Below are 17,848 nucleotides of genomic sequence, written 5' to 3'. Positions count from 1 at the left end.
CTTTTCGTTATCCTACCTTTTGTCCTCTTGTTACATATTTTATACATATTTCACTTTAAATATAATGTATTAATTGTGAATGTCATACTTGTTGCCTCTTAAGCTTGCGGAACACCTGGTCTAATATTTTTTGTACTTAATTTATATCTATATTTTGTGTCCATATGTTTTTTATCGATTAAAATTTAGAATTATTATACATGTAGTTAGAAATCCTCCTTCGGTATTAGTTTTATAATGCAATATATTAAAAAAATCATTGGTTTGACAAAATGATGTCACCGAACCTATTATTTCACTTATAAAAATTAATATCAATGACACGTTGTTTCATCGCCAACAGAAATTGTCATAGCTTGATTATACTCAGTAGTATCGGGTAACCAATTATTCCACAAGGGACACAGTAAAACGGTCGTTATTATCTGATTAATGATAACTAAATGTTAAGGTAGAAAAAAACTAACTATTACCGTGTCTCATCGTTCTAAATCAGTGTCTGCTTTCAATGATATTGTATATAAATCAAATTACATCAAGGACGTCTTCCAGAGGAAAGAAACGAAATTAGATTATAACATTCAAATTTCTGTGATTTTTGTATTTGATTCCCAAAAGAATGTGTTGATTCGGTTGATGGCCTTCGTCTTGTGACATACGATTACTAGAGGCACATTCGTTCTTTTATCACGGAATTTTCTTCTCTTCAAATGTAAAAATATGATAAAATTATATGACAGAGTTGTATTTCTAAAAGAAGTTTTAGGGAAAGACAACGGTAAACATTTATAGGTTTAGGTTGTCAGAATGGTTATATTCTTGATAGCCAATGTTTGCTTGAGAGTGTAGCCATATCACAACATGACATCGAGATACATTGTATTCATCTTGATTGAATTTGACGTTTGATTTACGTAGTATATGACACCGATGAAGCAGAAGTCACCTGCAATAGTGAAATACTATGCCCTTTCTTCTCGTATCCATGTGTTTCTGTTCGGTATTATGTAAATATCATACCTTTGTTCAAATTGATAATATTTTGAATTCGAAATACAATTATGTTGCATTTCATATAGAATATTTGTGTAAACTGGCAACCAAATACTTATTATTACATTATCATATCTCTATTTTATTGCCTCCTCTTATTTTATCACGGAATTTTCTTCTCGAGAAATGTAAAAATATGATAAAAAAAATATGCCTCCTCGTTTGTTGTTCCTCCTTTTGCGTTTTATCTCGTATTTTGTTGATGAACGTTTGTTTTTAGGCGTTATAAGTTTCTTTTGTTTACATCCCTTTTGTTTTCAAATTCTGTTCTTGACCTTCCTTTCGTTTTCATCTTTTCACGTCCTATTGTTGACCATTTTGTACCGACTGAAGATCATTTTTTTGTTATTGTTTTTCTTTTCTTTTTTATAATTCATTAGGGCAGTCATAGACATAAAACTATACAATTAAACACATAACATGTGTAGAATACCTTGCCAAATGTTTATGTTTATAACATTTGTTTGTCTTTCACTTTTCATGTTAGATAATAAAGCTATAACACAAGTTTGGCACCAAGGAGCGGATAACATGAATTCAAACCAAGGGCAAGGAGTGGATAACATGAATTCAAACCAAGGGCAAGGAGTGGATAACATGAATTCAAACCAAGGCCAAGGAGTGGATAACATGAATTCAAACCAAGGCCAAGGAGTGTATAACATGAATTCAAACCAAGGCCAAGGAGTGGATAACATGAATTCAAACCAAGGCTAAGGAGTGGATAACATGAATTCAAACCAAGGCCAAGGAGTGGATAACATGAATTCAAACCAAGGCCAAGGAGTGGATAACATGAATTCAAACCAAGGCCAAGGAGTGGATAACATGATTTCAAACCAAGGGCAAGGAGTAGATAACATGAATTCAAACCAAGGCCAAGGAGTGGATAACATGGATTCAAACCAAGGCTAAGGAGCGGATAGCATGAATTCAAACCAATGTCAAGGAGTGTATAACATGATTTCAAACCAAGGCGAATGAGCGGATAACATGAATTCAAACCAAGGGCAGGGAGTGGATAACATGAATTCAAACCAAGGCCAAGGATCGGATAACATGAATTCAAACCAAGGCCAATTAGCGGATCACATGAATTCAAACCAAGGCCAAAGAGTGTATAACATGAATTCAAACCAAAGCGAATGAGCGGATAACATGAATTCAAACCAAGGCCAAGGAGCGGATAACATTAATTCAAACTAAGGCCAAGGAGCGGATAACATGAATTCAAACCAAGGACGAGTCTTGGAACAGTGCAAATAGGTAATAGAGAACGCGACACCATTGTATTAGGAGGGGATAGGTACGTATACGTCGTGTGATATTGATGACATGCCTTATATGTCAATGTTCCAGTTAACACACTCAAGCCTGATTAAGCGTTTCAATTATAGCGTTCATTTAGAGTTTATACATGTGCGTAACATTTCCAAAATTCCTGGAATACATTTTGTATATGGTAACAGCATTTGTACCGACCTGATGCATTACTAATATTGGCAATCGGGGCACAGATATGGCATATAGCTATATAGAATCGCATTAAGTTGTGTCTAAATATACACCCGCTGTGGTAAATGCGTATATCGGGAGGGTACTGGACAAAATAAGAATTGAGATTTGATAAATGTAGAGGAATGCAATCAGTCTCGCTTGTTATCGGTTCATGGGTGTTGTAATGGTTGCCTTCAGGAGTCTATCTAACACATCAACAGCTAAATCATGTTGGGACACAAGACAATTTCTACATTCCCTAGCAATTCTAACACCTTCATTTCACACTAAAAAGAATGCTAATGTTATAATTTGAACTACATATCAAAAATATTATCTGGGTACAGTTGTTCAAAAAGTTATTAGGCTAATCCTCGTTAAAGAACACTTTTACAATCTCATAAAAATAATTTCTGGTAAATGGAGATTTTACAACAATTTTATATTGCACTCTTTAGATCCTTCATATCTTACCTACCCTGGTATACGCATAGAGGTTCGAAGAAAATAGAAATAGGAATTTCACTTATCACTTAAGCTAATTACCTTTAGAAAAAATCTGGACCTTGAATGTTATATATCAGTAGTATTGTCTTGCCTATGATCATTTCAACCAAAATATATAATTTGTAAACACTGAATAAGTTTGTTTTTCTTTGAGATACGTTTTATCCTTTCTTGAATACCCCAATTACATTGCTAAGGAATTGTACCACAGATCTCAAGACCATTCTTAGACAACAAGGGGAAACATCATATCGTACACTCGGGTAACCTCAGGAAAGAGGAATATAATGGGACGCTTCTTTAGAATTATTGTTAATACATATCCATCAGCAATTCGCTAGTAAAATACGACAAACAATATGCATAAACATGTTTGAAAAGCATTTTGAAAAATGTTTTGTCGTGTTCAACAACGACTATAAAAAAAACAAAAATCTGCTTCACAGTAGTACAAACAATGCTTAATCTAATACAACAAAAAGAATTGAACATTTCTGCTAAAATCACGCAAGTAATATTCGTGTTCAAGCCTGTGTGCGCACAAGCGCAAAACCTGAGCCCTAATAAATTGACTTGATCCGTGATTCCTCATCTGGCTGTAATTAATAATTTATACAACAAATCTAATTATCAGTCCGCGTTTCAGATATCATAACACGTTTCTAAAGCTTTTTGTACCATATTTGTTCGTATATAAGACTTTTGTGTTTGGTTACTCTTTACAGTTTTGAATATTGTTTTGATATTAAATTATCACCTTTTCGTATGGTTAATGGACGTTACAATGCTGATTTTTTTGTGTGATTCCCTATGGAGTTATCATACCAACAAAGGATCAGCGCGCTAGGGCAATTAACTAACGAGGGTGATGTATGGCTTGATGTTCTTGGCAGAAAATAGAAATTCACCAAAACATTATTCATTTCTGCAATGCCTTTGCTTGGATGGCTTGAAACTTCCGTTGTATTTTGCACAAGATGAATGACGAAATTAACGTCTATCAAAATAATGAAAGAACAGTTAATGACAAAATTGCTGTAATAAGCCAATAACGATCTCACACAACATATCAATCACTTTTTATAACAGGATATCGCTGTGTCTTCTCCTCCCTATCTGATTAGTGTTTCATTTTCCTTGAGAAAATATCTTAACGTTTTTTGGAAATAAAACAGCATTAATACTGTGGTAGCACACCACAGTAAGACAGCCTGGCCATGGGCAATTTTTTTGTTAAGCAAATAACTCCTGTATTATGATATGTATAAAAAATGAAAAAATAAATGTACACTATAATTGGTATATCCAGTATGAAGTAGTACATACAGGCTTCACATTTATTAAAACAAAAATCAATAAATTGGTTCCGGATTTTAAATATCCGGATTTTCCGAACGTGTGTTTACACAGGAAATTTAGTTTCGCCTACAGCGCAAAATGGAAGCCCACAGAAAAGGTAAGATAGCGGAAAAACTTAATTTACAACATATGTCCAAACAAGATTAATTCTGTCTTTGGGATAGAGATATCTAATTTTAAATAGGTTTCAGAAAAAAAATTGTGTAGAGAATTGTGCCATTTTGGGTCAAATATCATAATATTTTGCAATTTTTGAGAATTTTTTAGAGCTGTGAATACCATGGTAACAGCTTAAAAAATCACAGAAAATATCAGTTTACTTATCCTTCAGAGCTCTATTAAAATTGCAAATGTTGTACAGATTTCAAATATATATACTTTATTAGAGGTTATATGTAAGGTTAACTGGCAATGTTTACATATCTAAAGCATGTGCCATATTTTTCAGAATTTGGCATTTTTACTGTACACTGCTACCTTATAAGGGCTGAAAAATGTTATTTTTTGGAAATTGTGCTTAATTATGCTTGATTAAGCTTCATTTTAGTTCATTATTGCTCAAAAATGCATAAAAACAATTTAAAACTTGTTTATTATCAGGCTTGTCATATTAGAGGAATCAAGGGAGGTAACTCGCATATTTACCCATTTTAAGGGTGGATTAATTAAGCATAATGTTAATGAGTCAGTGTAAATTGAAAAGATATTCTATGTTTTATAACAAACCCAAAATAACTTATTGGGTATCTAACAAACCATATAGACTGAATTCTGGTTTGTTTTACCTGATTTATTACCCCGTATCCATGGAAACTATTACAGTAAGTGTTATTTTTTGAAATATTTGGTGAAACCATTATTTTCAATTTATTTATACATTGGTAAGCATGTAATTTCAATTGATGGAGTGTACGGTTGATACAATATTGTCAATTATTGTCACTTCCTTCGGTAAAGCAGAAAAAATAGCATTTTCCGCATAAAATGGGATCAGCGGACACTTTCATATGATCATTGGTACATATCTGAATTACCGGGGTGGAAACAGATGACTGTGATGTCATAGGCATGACATTTTGAAATCTTGGATGTCATGTCATGATTTATCAGTTAGAATATTGCATGTGTTGCTAAGCTGAGGTTTGGAAAGGAATTTGGTTATTTATTATGACACCATTGAGTATTTATGACGTCATAGATACCATCTGATGACGTCATAGTTACTGATGACGTCATGGTAACTATGACGTCATATTACAAGGCTAAATTTGATAGTTGTATAGTATTTTTTGCTTGATTACATGCACAGAGACTCAAAGTACCACATTCAACTCAAAACACAACTTTATTCAAGAGATATACAGAATTATGGGAGTTTTCATCTTTAAAATTACCTCCCCTTATTACTGGATTGGGAGAAAAAGTTGTCAAAATACACCTCTCAGGGAAATCAGCAATACTCGGTGACTATTAAAGATACACAGTAACCCGATATGTCGTTTTGTTCGTCGGAACATATTCTAGACATTCATGGGGTTTTTAGTAAAATTAGAGTTAACAAAAGTGATGTATAAGGTAGCACACCACAGTAAGACAGCCTGGCCATGGGCAATTTTTTTGTTAAGCAAATAACTCCTGTATTATGATATGTATAAAAAATGAAAAAATAAATGTACACTATAATTGGTATATCCAGTATGAAGTAGTACATACAGGCTTCACATTTATTAAAACAAAAATCAATAAATTGGTTCCGGATTTTAAATATCCGGATTTTCCGAACGTGTGTTTACACAGGAAATTTAGTTTCGCCTACAGCGCAAAATGGAAGCCCACAGAAAAGGTAAGATAGCGGAAAAACTTAATTTACAACATATGTCCAAACAAGATTAATTCTGTCTTTGGGATAGAGATATCTAATTTTAAATAGGTTTCAGAAAAAAAATTGTGTAGAGAATTGTGCCATTTTGGGTCAAATATCATAATATTTTGCAATTTTTGAGAATTTTTTAAGCTGTTACCATGGTATTCACAGCTCAAAAAATCACAGAAAATATCAGTTTACTTATCCTTCAGAGCTCTATTAAAATTGCAAATGTTGTACAGATTTCAAATATATATACTTTATTAGAGGTTATATGTAAGGTTAACTGGCAATGTTTACATATCTAAAGCATGTGCCATATTTTTCAGAATTTGGCATTTTTACTGTACACTGCTACCTGTGCAGTCGGGTGATTAATTTTCGCCATATTCGCGTCATTTGCATTGCGTGAATATAAAAACAAGGTCAATATTTACAAATACACACGCGGTTATAAAGATATAATCACTCGACTCTGTAACAGAAGAATTGGGGTCTAACCCCTCAGAAAAAGGTTCAAAAACTTTGCAATCCAAACCTCTCTTGGGACTATAAAACTGGCCTATGTATCCCCAACAGTAAAACGGGTCAGCATTTATCGAGCACAAACCTATCAAGAAAATCATGATATTTTGAACAGCTTCGCGTTTATTTCTACATTTCCTATGGTCAGTACCAGACAACTGCCCACGTGTGTTTCGAACTCGTCACCCGGAGGTGGAGGGGTAGTGATAAAGTGTCGGGACACCTCAACCACTAGGCCATCCAGTTATGTTTCCCCCCGACTACCTCGTTCTCTTAGCGACCGGTATTATTTTGAGAATGAAGACCGCGATACATTTCTTAACTAGTTTCGCTTCGATAAATTGGCTGCGTCTTTCAGGGAGTCAATAAAAGGGTAATTCACACCTTCTCATTAATTAAGCAACTCTATACAATTTGGGTTAAATTCTCGCTAGAATGCACAAGGCTTATCTTTGCCATTTCCTGGGTGTTTGCTGACCGGTGATCAAGCATACAAACGGTCATCAAACGGGTGATGGTCACTTTATGAAGCAGTATATTTGCCCATTACTTCGGCGATTAATTTCCTTGGTAAACTATCGGACTTAGTCAACAATAACCCGAAGGTAAATTGTTCACACACGTAAAATCCAACCAGGAATTGTGCTGTTTCTTCAGAAGAGGAAATGAAAACTACAGCATCTCATCCGCGCTAAAGTTGTTAGCAGTTTTATTCGTGACAGAAATAAGAAATCGAAGAAGAAGAAAAAAGATCGGTTTTAACCATTATCAATAAGTTAAATGTTCATCATGCTGATAGGGAACAACCAACCAATTGAAAAAATAGATTTTTGAAAACAGCCCCTGTGTATAGAAAGTTGAGCCAAGGATAAAATGTCTGGCAGCCACTGATTGGCCAGTATGTTATGAAGTGAGAAAATAGATATGTAGCCTGATAGGTAACTATCAATAAGAATTGTTGATATAAATTTCGTAAGTCCGATTGATTTTTTTCCCAAAAGTTCCCGTAATAATAATTAACAGGTAAACATTTCAGATTTTTGAGAATTTTTACTGCGAAATTCTACCATTTTCAAAGTGGCTACCTTGGAGAAAATTTGAGCTGAAGGACCCAACTTTTTTTTGATAAGGTGTTATATGAGACCCTAAACTTTTGTTATAAACCATAATTGTCATATTGAATTCAAGAATTTGAATGAAATACTCCAAAACGTTAACACTAAAGTATAGGGAAAAACAATTGGTTGGTTGGTCCATATACATGTACATGACTTATTGACACAAACTAACAAAATGTATTGAATGATTACTATGGAATATTTTATCCTACTCAATTAACTTAAACACATAAAGGTTACTGAAAAATACAATCCTCGAGTCGTGTCAAGAATAGTTTGAGATAATATACCATAAATAATCAAAGAACATATCACATTGGTGGAATATTTTGTCGAATAATTCGAAAGTTTGGTGAATTTGCAGAATTGGCGAGAGCTCATTAAAACCATTTAAATACATTATAAACTGGGATTTATTTCATTTGTTCATTTTCTAATTTGTTGCATGATCTTACATATAAAAACCATTATAGAGTGTAAAAGAAGTATTTGTGAGCCATTTATTTTATATTCATATTTTTCCCCGAGCAGGGAGGTAACAAATCTACTCAGTTATCCACAGAGATGTGAGTGTTTCAGAAATAAGCTTAAGCAATAAAAAAAGACACATTACTTACTTAATAAATACCAAACCTAGTACGACGTGTATAATTAAGCAAATACATCTATACTTACGTAAATACAATACAGCTCTGCATGCAAGGGCTAATGAATTCTCCGTTCATTGAGATAGTGCGTTCGTGACCGTACGTGATATAAATGTCTCTATGTTTGACCGCTGGGTGTCTGCGAATGAACCAGTTAGGCTGTAATGGGACACTCACGTGTAATGGTTCCGTCTATATCGTAACGTTATGAAGATTAAAAGCATTTTGACCAAAAGTCTATTATTATATTATTGAGTGACAGTCTACACCGTTGCGTATGTAACCTCGTCAGGAGACTCACGTGCACGCGTGTCTATTCTATTATTTACAGTTAAGTTCCCATTTGACTTTCATGTAATCCAAGCAAAACGTTCTGAATATAAATGATTTAACATTTCCTATAGCCTAGCATACAGTATTTCTGCAAATGTCCTCGAATCGTTAACTATAAAAACAACATCAACAACAACGAAATGCATTAGAACATCAGCTATATGAGCTTCTGGTAGACTTGAACAGTACCACGTGACGATTTTTTCCCTACTTTTCTGGATCCCGTGCCAATTTTGGAGACTTTACCTAAATACTTTTTATGTGTATATTGTTGTAATAGAAGCCTTAAGCTTATGGCATGAACAATCACATATTTCTTGTGGGTGACGTCTTACATTTTCCCTGTCAATGAAGACAAACAATCGCCTGTAGAGTTCTTTGGGTGACGTAATACATTATCCTAGTGACGGCATACAATATCCCTGTCAATGACACGAAACAATCGCCTAGTTCTTGTGACGTCATAAAAGATCCGTGTCAATGAATCAAACAGTCGGATAGTTAATTATCGAAGATGTCTTCAATGAACTAGTTTCTTGCCCGTCGTCGTTTGTTTACATGCACCTAGCAACCGGAATCCATGTTGAGCGTTAGGCGTTCTGGGATATTAATATTTTTAATGTAAATTATGATGACGTTATACAAACATCTCGACCCAGTTCTATCGAGCGAAAAAATTCTTTTCATTGAACCATTCCCTTGTTTCAATTCCCTCTAAATTTCCTCACATGCATTCCTTCGCACCACCAGGTTGTAGCAGAGAAAAGGACAGAAAGAGACTAAATTAGAGTAACTGACAAGAAGAAGAAGATATTAAAACGATATTTCCATTCTAACATTTCAAAGCAATCTTACAAACGCCGGTCTGTAGAAGCATTTGTAAGCCTGCCTTATCCTCTTTAATGATATCATAAACACTACATCACTGAGATTCTTACCAGGGACTCTAGCTCTAACGAGACTGGATAATGCTGATTATGGATGAAAAGCCCCAATATCTTAATCTAAAATCCAGGATTTAAACATTGGTAACGAAAGGTGGAATCGTTACGTAGTCTTATGTCAGCCATTTTTTCATTCTTTCTTTCAGCTCTAATTAGACGAGAGAGTTACTCAACGTGATCTATAAAACATTCGCGTATGTTGAGATTTCTATCTTGAATGATTTTACCGTTCTCTCATCTATCTCGAACTGTGAGAAAGTCCAAAGATCAGCTATAACCGACATGTTTAAGCTGTAATCTTATATGAGCTTTTCACGTTGAAATTAAATCGCTAAGTATACTGTCATCCATAAGTTTTTATACGCCTTTGAGAAAATGTTTAAAACTCATTAAATATCATTATAATATTATGTTTTGTTTCTGTTAACTTCTTATTGTAATGTTTTATAGTCTTTAAATAATCGATACGGTATTGATGGTCCACAAATCCTCAAGATGCAACTTTCTGCAGTATTATGATTTTTTTTTTAGAAATTATGTTAAACTGAGAGCAAACTTGTGTATAGTTTTTTGTTGGATGGGCAGTGTATTTCAGTCGCTGCGTACCATTATCTTCGGTAACTATTGTAGCTTTGCCAATTGTCATTTCCATTAAACTGTTTTGATTTCGTTATGTGCTAATATTCAGTAGTGCTTTAAAGTGTTACATGTAACAGTATTGAGTTTGGATTTGCATATTCTTAAATTCTTAAATAATTCTTAGATATACTGAAATCATCGAAACATAAAAAATGTTCAGTTAGAATAAAATACTACATCATTTCAACGTGAAAAAAGTTACATGTTTACCAGGTATTGTAATTTCTTGGTTTCTTATTGTTGTTGTTGTTTTTCTTTTCTTTTTGATTAATTTGCTTTGTATTTAATTTATTATTTTTTGTTAGTTTTTTTTTGCTTTGATCTTTTTTTTCTATTGTTTTGACAATGCTCTCTGTTTTTTTGTTTTGTTTTTATTGTTTGTTTTGTTTTGTTGTTTTCTGTTTATGGTTTACATATACACCTTTTGTGATAAACAAGATCGAAAAATAAATCTGTTGCATGAAAGTATCTGTTGTTTCAATGTAAGGATAGATTGTTTTCTTATACAGTGCTAGCACGTGTTTCCATCTGTGAAAATACCATTTTATCAAATGTAGGTTTGCTTAAACTAAGTTTATTGGCCAATGAGTACGAAACCTGAAATGAGTTCAGGCTGTTTGCTATCTTTAGTTACACATCTGTTCCGTATTTCTCCTCTACTTTTAACGCTGTGACTCTGTGGAAGATCCACATCGATCACATAGAATAATATGCTTGTGAACTATTTTGATGTACTTCGGAACTTCAGAGAATGGCAATGTGAAATTTTCTCGCTGAAACATGCTCAGAATTTGCGAATATAAGTTGCGTGAACATTAACAATTTTAAATTATTTTCCCAAAATATTATCGAAAAACGAAGGGATATCACTCTTAATTACATTAAATTATGTCATAACGCTGAAAATAATCATCGAATTCCATTAAAGGTGCTGTTGCAGGAATGCTCTAAAACCGCCCACGAAGGAAATCGATCCTTTACCTAATGCCCGGATAGACATATCCATGGGGCATTTGATAGTACATATGAAAACCCTGTTTCGTTCCGGACATGCCAGAACGAGGACATTTTGTACCAAAGTCGTAAATACTCACAAGCACACTTTATCAAGTATTTATAAGGTCAAAATGTTATTTGTTTGTAAGGAAAATTGTACTAAAATTACATTAATATATCAGGGCAACGTAATCGGATATCGATTGTATGAATCTTTTCGTTAGTTTCTGTGAAATTTGACATCAAACATAAAAAATGATATTTCTCATACAGTTGAATGCACGTTTAAACGGCATTTTGTCTAATTCAAACCCCGAGTACTATCGAATTTTGTCGATAGGAAATATCTCCATTCATTTGTGTAATCCATGAAACAAAAATTGCGCTTCAGAATTTCTGGATATGCCTCGTTTTTGCAACTTCTATTAGTGAACCCCCCCCCATAAATCTTCATATAGATCAAAGTGCTGAAAACACTGCATGCTAGTGAAGACATCTCGTCCGGACAAGAAATACGTTGAAATATCATAGGAAACACGACTGGACGAATTCGCCTTCAAGGAAACTATTTGTTTCAAGATTTTTGTCAGGATAATGTTAGTCCCTTTACTAATTTTCCTATCTCCATAACTTTGTTGTACAACTAATGTGCTTTGCTCTTGCTCATTCAGCTCATCATGTATTATTTGTGTATTTAGCACTTAATATCATATATATATATGAGTATTATATTCCTTCACAGTTACATTCTAGACACTGTCGATCATTTTTGAAGAGTGACAATGACGCTACGTTGTGTATATCAGAAACATTCAATGTACTATCTTCCCTACATTCTGGATTATATGTATTAGCGGGCTATTTACTTCATCAGTGGCATAAACTTGCTTGGTCGAAGTGGTTTTCGAGACTGACTATGGACATAGACCCCAAGGTAGAAGAGAACACTGCCGATATGAGCACACATACCAACAGTCCCCTGACCGGTTGGACACGTACAGTAGTAATTCTGTATTGGTGGTTGTTCGGTAACTGAGTACTGGATCCATATGTTGTATTTCGTTTGCGATTTATGACGAGATCGGATTTGACATCGAATCAGGTCAGAAGAGTGTTGGTATGCCATGACTTCATAATCTCCATCTGCTGTCAAAAGTTCCGATATATATCCGGGCGCCAACTTCACCTGGTACGTCCCACATGCCAGAGCTTCTAGATATTCTTGGTCAAGACGTGGGAACTCGAGCTGGGCTGCCTCTAGCTTCTGCCATTGGGATTTGGCTCTCCATGATAGGTCTGGCTCTTTCTCAACACGCTCTGCTAGGATGTTGGACTTGTTTAGAAGTGACTTCATCACCAGAGCAACTTTTTCATCTTCGGCTGCTTTTGTTGATGAAGGATGATATATGGGTCCACGTAGCCAATTCAGACATGCCGTGACACTTTTCGAGATTTTTGATGAAGTAGTTTGATGTGATTTCAGTTGCTTGAAACGAGAGTGATAACATTCGACCACCCATCTTGTTTTAGTGATCCACATGTCTGTGTTTGCCTCTATACCATCATGTTGACTCTGTCCAGGTTTGAGAAATGTCGGCATGTGAGTATCGTATCCCTCGTCTGATAGTTTGCTCAAAATGTCTCGGAAACCCCTGTCTACAATTACCTGATCATCTTCCTCTAGGATACCTGGCAGACTTTGTAATGAGGTAAGTATCTTGTCAGTGATTTTGGCGTCATTATCACTACCAAGAAATGGGCCGACAGTGTCTAGAACGTAACCGTTAGGGAACACAATACTCATAAACATCACGTAGTTGCGGTTTTTTTTTACCGCAGTAACTTTTCCGCTGAAACTCATGTTCTTCACTTTTGCCGATATATATGTATGTACCATCCAATATTACAGTGACTTTGTTGCCGAAGAATGTTTTTGTGAAAACTGTATTGTGATCCAACGCTTGCGCCCTAGACACGTGATCGGGACCAAGATGTGTGGGAACTACGGCTTGATTTAGAGCATCTGTAACGATCTGAAAAATTCTGCTGACGCTCGATTTGTGAATGCGGAAAAGAGAAGCCAACTGAGTGAAAGATATATCTGTTTTGAGTTTAACCCAAAACAGCAGAAGGGCATTCTTAGATGACAATGCTTTTGTACCAGTAATATGTTCGGAACATGCAACGTGTATTTGATTGAATTGATTACAATCCCAGCCTGTCCAAGCTTGGCAATCTTCATCATCCATGTTGTCGAAGCTTAAAACAAGCGGTGACAAGTTATTGGACATGTTTTGTATGATTTTGAGTAAATCGTTGATAACAGCTGGTTAAGTTTACCCCCCCCCCCTGTTGTCAAAACCGGCTCAATGTCAGGACTGATATCCTTACCAAGAAGATGACTTGAACCCACCCTGGAATTCTCAGGCATGTACAGTTTATGTTTGATTTAGCAGCTGGTGTCTTGCTTTCTCACTGATGCAGCTAGAACTCTTCATGTTGTAAGTTCGACAAATGCTACATTTTCTGTGCGAAGAAGGGCATAGTATAAATCATCTACAGAAAGATACCCGTTCAGAGTGTCAGATTCGTCAACAGAATCATCATTGTCTACGGAAGTTTTTTCCGTTCCGGTTCATTGGCATTCTCGGATGCAGGACGTTTCTTGAGGTATCTGAGAAAGCATTTTGGACACATCTTTGCTTCTGTTGATTCAGAAAGTATGACACCTTCAGAAAGGAGAACATCTTTCATCCAGTCCTGAATTTTTCGCGGATTTTTACTATCGCCAACCTGGTTGTACTTGAACTTAACTTTACATCCCAACCCAACGCGGGAGTTCTCCATTTTCCTATTTGAGACAAAGACAACTTTACTACAGAATAACTGAACTAAATAGAATTGTAAAACGTAACAGCAATTATAACAACACGCCGAGCACCATTCGCGGTGAGTAGTCAAAAGACCAAGTGGCAAAGGGAACTTTTGTGTGGCACACCCCAACGGAGGAGAAGCTTTGAAGAAGTACTGAAGACGAAGATGGTCAAGTGAGAAAAAAGATGAATCATACGTAATACGGAACTACTATAAGTGTGTTAAACATAGTAGAACATAATACATTGCCATGGACATTGTATCAAATCATTTTCATAATAAATCAATACGTTGTATTATTGTGTACGACAAGGACCACTTGTATCGCCCGTGCATTTTTTCCACATACATTTTTCAACATTGAATTACTGCCCTTATCCAGTGATTCGGCACGACTTTCTTTTGCTGGTATACAGAGGGATAGTCAAATATGTTTTTAAAACACTAACATCGATAGTACTCGCATATTATCGTGCCGAATTCGCCGCTTGATTTTAAAAATGGTATTTTGAAGTTGATGAAAATTTTCGAATTTTGGTTTTCTACGTCATCTTGTACTAAACTCGTTTGTTTTTTCATGGTCAACTGTTTATCATTTTATACTACAATGTATGTACAATACCCAGTCGTGAGAAAACCTCTCAGTGACAAACAGAAATACCACTTATGGGTCTGTGAAAAACACAGGTATGCTTGTAAACGAAAAAGTGAAGTAGATGGCGCTATGGGCGCGGTTATGGGCCAAGTGGAAAATAACATCTTGTTCCATATGTATTTGTCATAGCTTTACTGGAAAATATAGTCGATTTCAAGAAATCGCTGTGGGCGGTTCTGCAACAGCACCTTTGCAGATATAATACCGCAAATTTACATTCCAGTGAGTGTAGGTACGTTATCTATCCCTTGAGTATTTTCAGATGGAAGAAATTAATTGCAGACATATTAGTGATAAAAGCATATTGCACAGATCTCAGAATTCTAAAGGTCGTATCCTTATATATGGTTTTCAGTGGCGGATACAGGATTTTGGGAAAGGGGGTGCCCTTGCGGCTTTTTTTTTTTTTTTGGGGGGGGGGGGGGGGGGGGAGGGGTGCGGAATGTGTCCGGGTGTGCTCCTCCGAAAAAAAAATTAAATATATAAAGCTCTGTGGTGCATTCTAGTTCACCATAAACCCCCAACATCAGGGATTTACAAATTAAACCCGTTTGAATTTTTTTTTCCCTAAAACCTTTTTATAAAAAAATGAAATTGTTTTCATCCCCACCAGCCCACCAGCTGAGTCTTGGATCAGGTAATGGACTGATGACGTTTTTTTATTAGTTTTTTTTTGTTTTGTTTGGGCGGGGGGGGGGGGGGGGGGGGGGGGGGGGGGGGAGTTGGAGGTAACATATTTTATTAGGTCGTTGCGGTTTGCATGATAATTAACAGATCTGGACTAAATATTGCCGGCAAAAAAATACCAGGTAGTAAATTTATTAGTTGAACAATAATGGGCTAATTTTATTTAAAATGTACAAGTTTATTCATTATCAACCAAAAGTATATTTATCAAGTGAAGTGATTCTAACAAATAATAAGATAATAGACTAATTACAATACCTTGATTTTCGGTTGAGGAATAGCTATACATAATTACAGTAGCCCAATTATTACAAAATATTGTATGTGCGGGTACAATAAAAAAAATTACTTAAATTCTACAAACATAACTGTTGCAAATTAATTGAATAACAAGATGTTATCAATTAATTTGATAAGAGATAACCTTAGCCTCGGAGACAGACTGGGTTCCCCATCCCAGCAGGTCGTAAAAAAGTACTATCATATGACCTGCTGCCAATGAATCCTTTGTTATTGATAGGCTAAACAATTCAATACATACTAGGATTATACTCAGTAGGAACAGTAAAAGATATTATACTACTTGCATACGATTTCAACCAACAACAATTGATACACTGATAAATGAAACATTTCGTCTCAGTATTCACGACAGAATATTAAAGCATGAAAAACAGTATTACAATAAAGTTAGCGAATGATAATAAACCGGTACACGTAATTTCATATGTCTCTTTGTTAAACAGTATTTCATTCCTTAATTCATTTGCTTTGTAAATATACACAGCCGTTTTGAATGATGGTACAGTTCTCTGATGTCATAACATATATAAATCTAGACATATTAGGTCTAACATAATATTTCCTATACAAAAAAAAATTGACCTAATTTCTGAGTATAAGGGACATTCCATAATAAAATGATATTCGTTTTCAATTTGAGTACAAAAATTGCAATAACGCATTTCCGGGGGTATTGGAATCGGGCGATGCCATCTTCCGCTTCTATATTCAATCTATGAGAAGCTACCCGAAACCTTGTTAATTGGGTTTTTTGTTTTTTTTTTGTTTTTTTATATATATATATGTATTTACAATATCAAGATATCTCTTGTAACCAAATTCATTTAAGAAAAGTCTATAACATCTGGCTCGTGGTGAGTCTACAAGCTCTCTATGCCGGTATTGTATAAATATGTCTCGTACCCTTGATTGGAATAATGATATAAAATACATCAATACCTTCAACTCCTTGTTTAAGCAAACATAACCAAAACCATGAGTTCATAATATGTTCGTCACTAGTTTAGCCCAATTTATGGTACGGGAAGTTTTCACTTGCGTGTAAAGCTCGTTATATATAGACTTAACCAGTACATTCTTTTGGTTATGCCATATTTAATCATCTTGGTGTATCTGATAAATTTAAGTTTTATGCATGTACAGAGGACTTAGTTGGAGATAATTGGTCTGTTTCCAATGAATATATTTGCCTTTTTTTGAAGTTTTGAAAAGAAAATCAAATTTTCGAAGCACTATGCCTAACTACAAGTGTATATATTTTGCTATTGATAATGACAATATCAGATTAAATATACAAATACAAAATAATTAAATTAGAAATTGTTTTCTAAATTCAAAGCACCAATTTTAGATGTTAAGTATTAATTATGACAATATCTGTTGTTGATGAAGTTAACGTTGACCTGTGCATTCGCCATTCCGTGTATGATAAACAAAAAATATTTCTATTAAATAAACCTGAAACAGACACACACAAGAATATTGTTCTACAAGAGCTGATCTTTAATGTACAGTAGTTATATGATAATCTAAACAAATCTGAAAAAAAACAATATAAATTTAACTATTTGAAGAAAACCTGTACTAATTAAACCTGAACAGATACAACTTTACATGAATATTACAATATCGTTCTGCAGTAACTGATCTATATTGTGTTATATAGTAACAAATATGAAAATATACAATACAATACAAATGTACATGTATAGCTATTCTAAGTAAGATAAAATATAAACAAAAATGTTATTGCTAACTAAATATAAACTTGAAACCGATATAACCTTTAAAAGAATATTACAATAATTCTAAAATAAATTAATTACCTATATAAATCTGAAAAACGT

The sequence above is a fragment of the Pecten maximus genome, chromosome 7 (assembly GCF_902652985.1).
Source record: "Pecten maximus chromosome 7, xPecMax1.1, whole genome shotgun sequence".
NCBI lineage: Eukaryota > Metazoa > Mollusca > Bivalvia > Pectinida > Pectinidae > Pecten > Pecten maximus.
Note: the sequence above shows the minus strand (reverse complement) of the source record.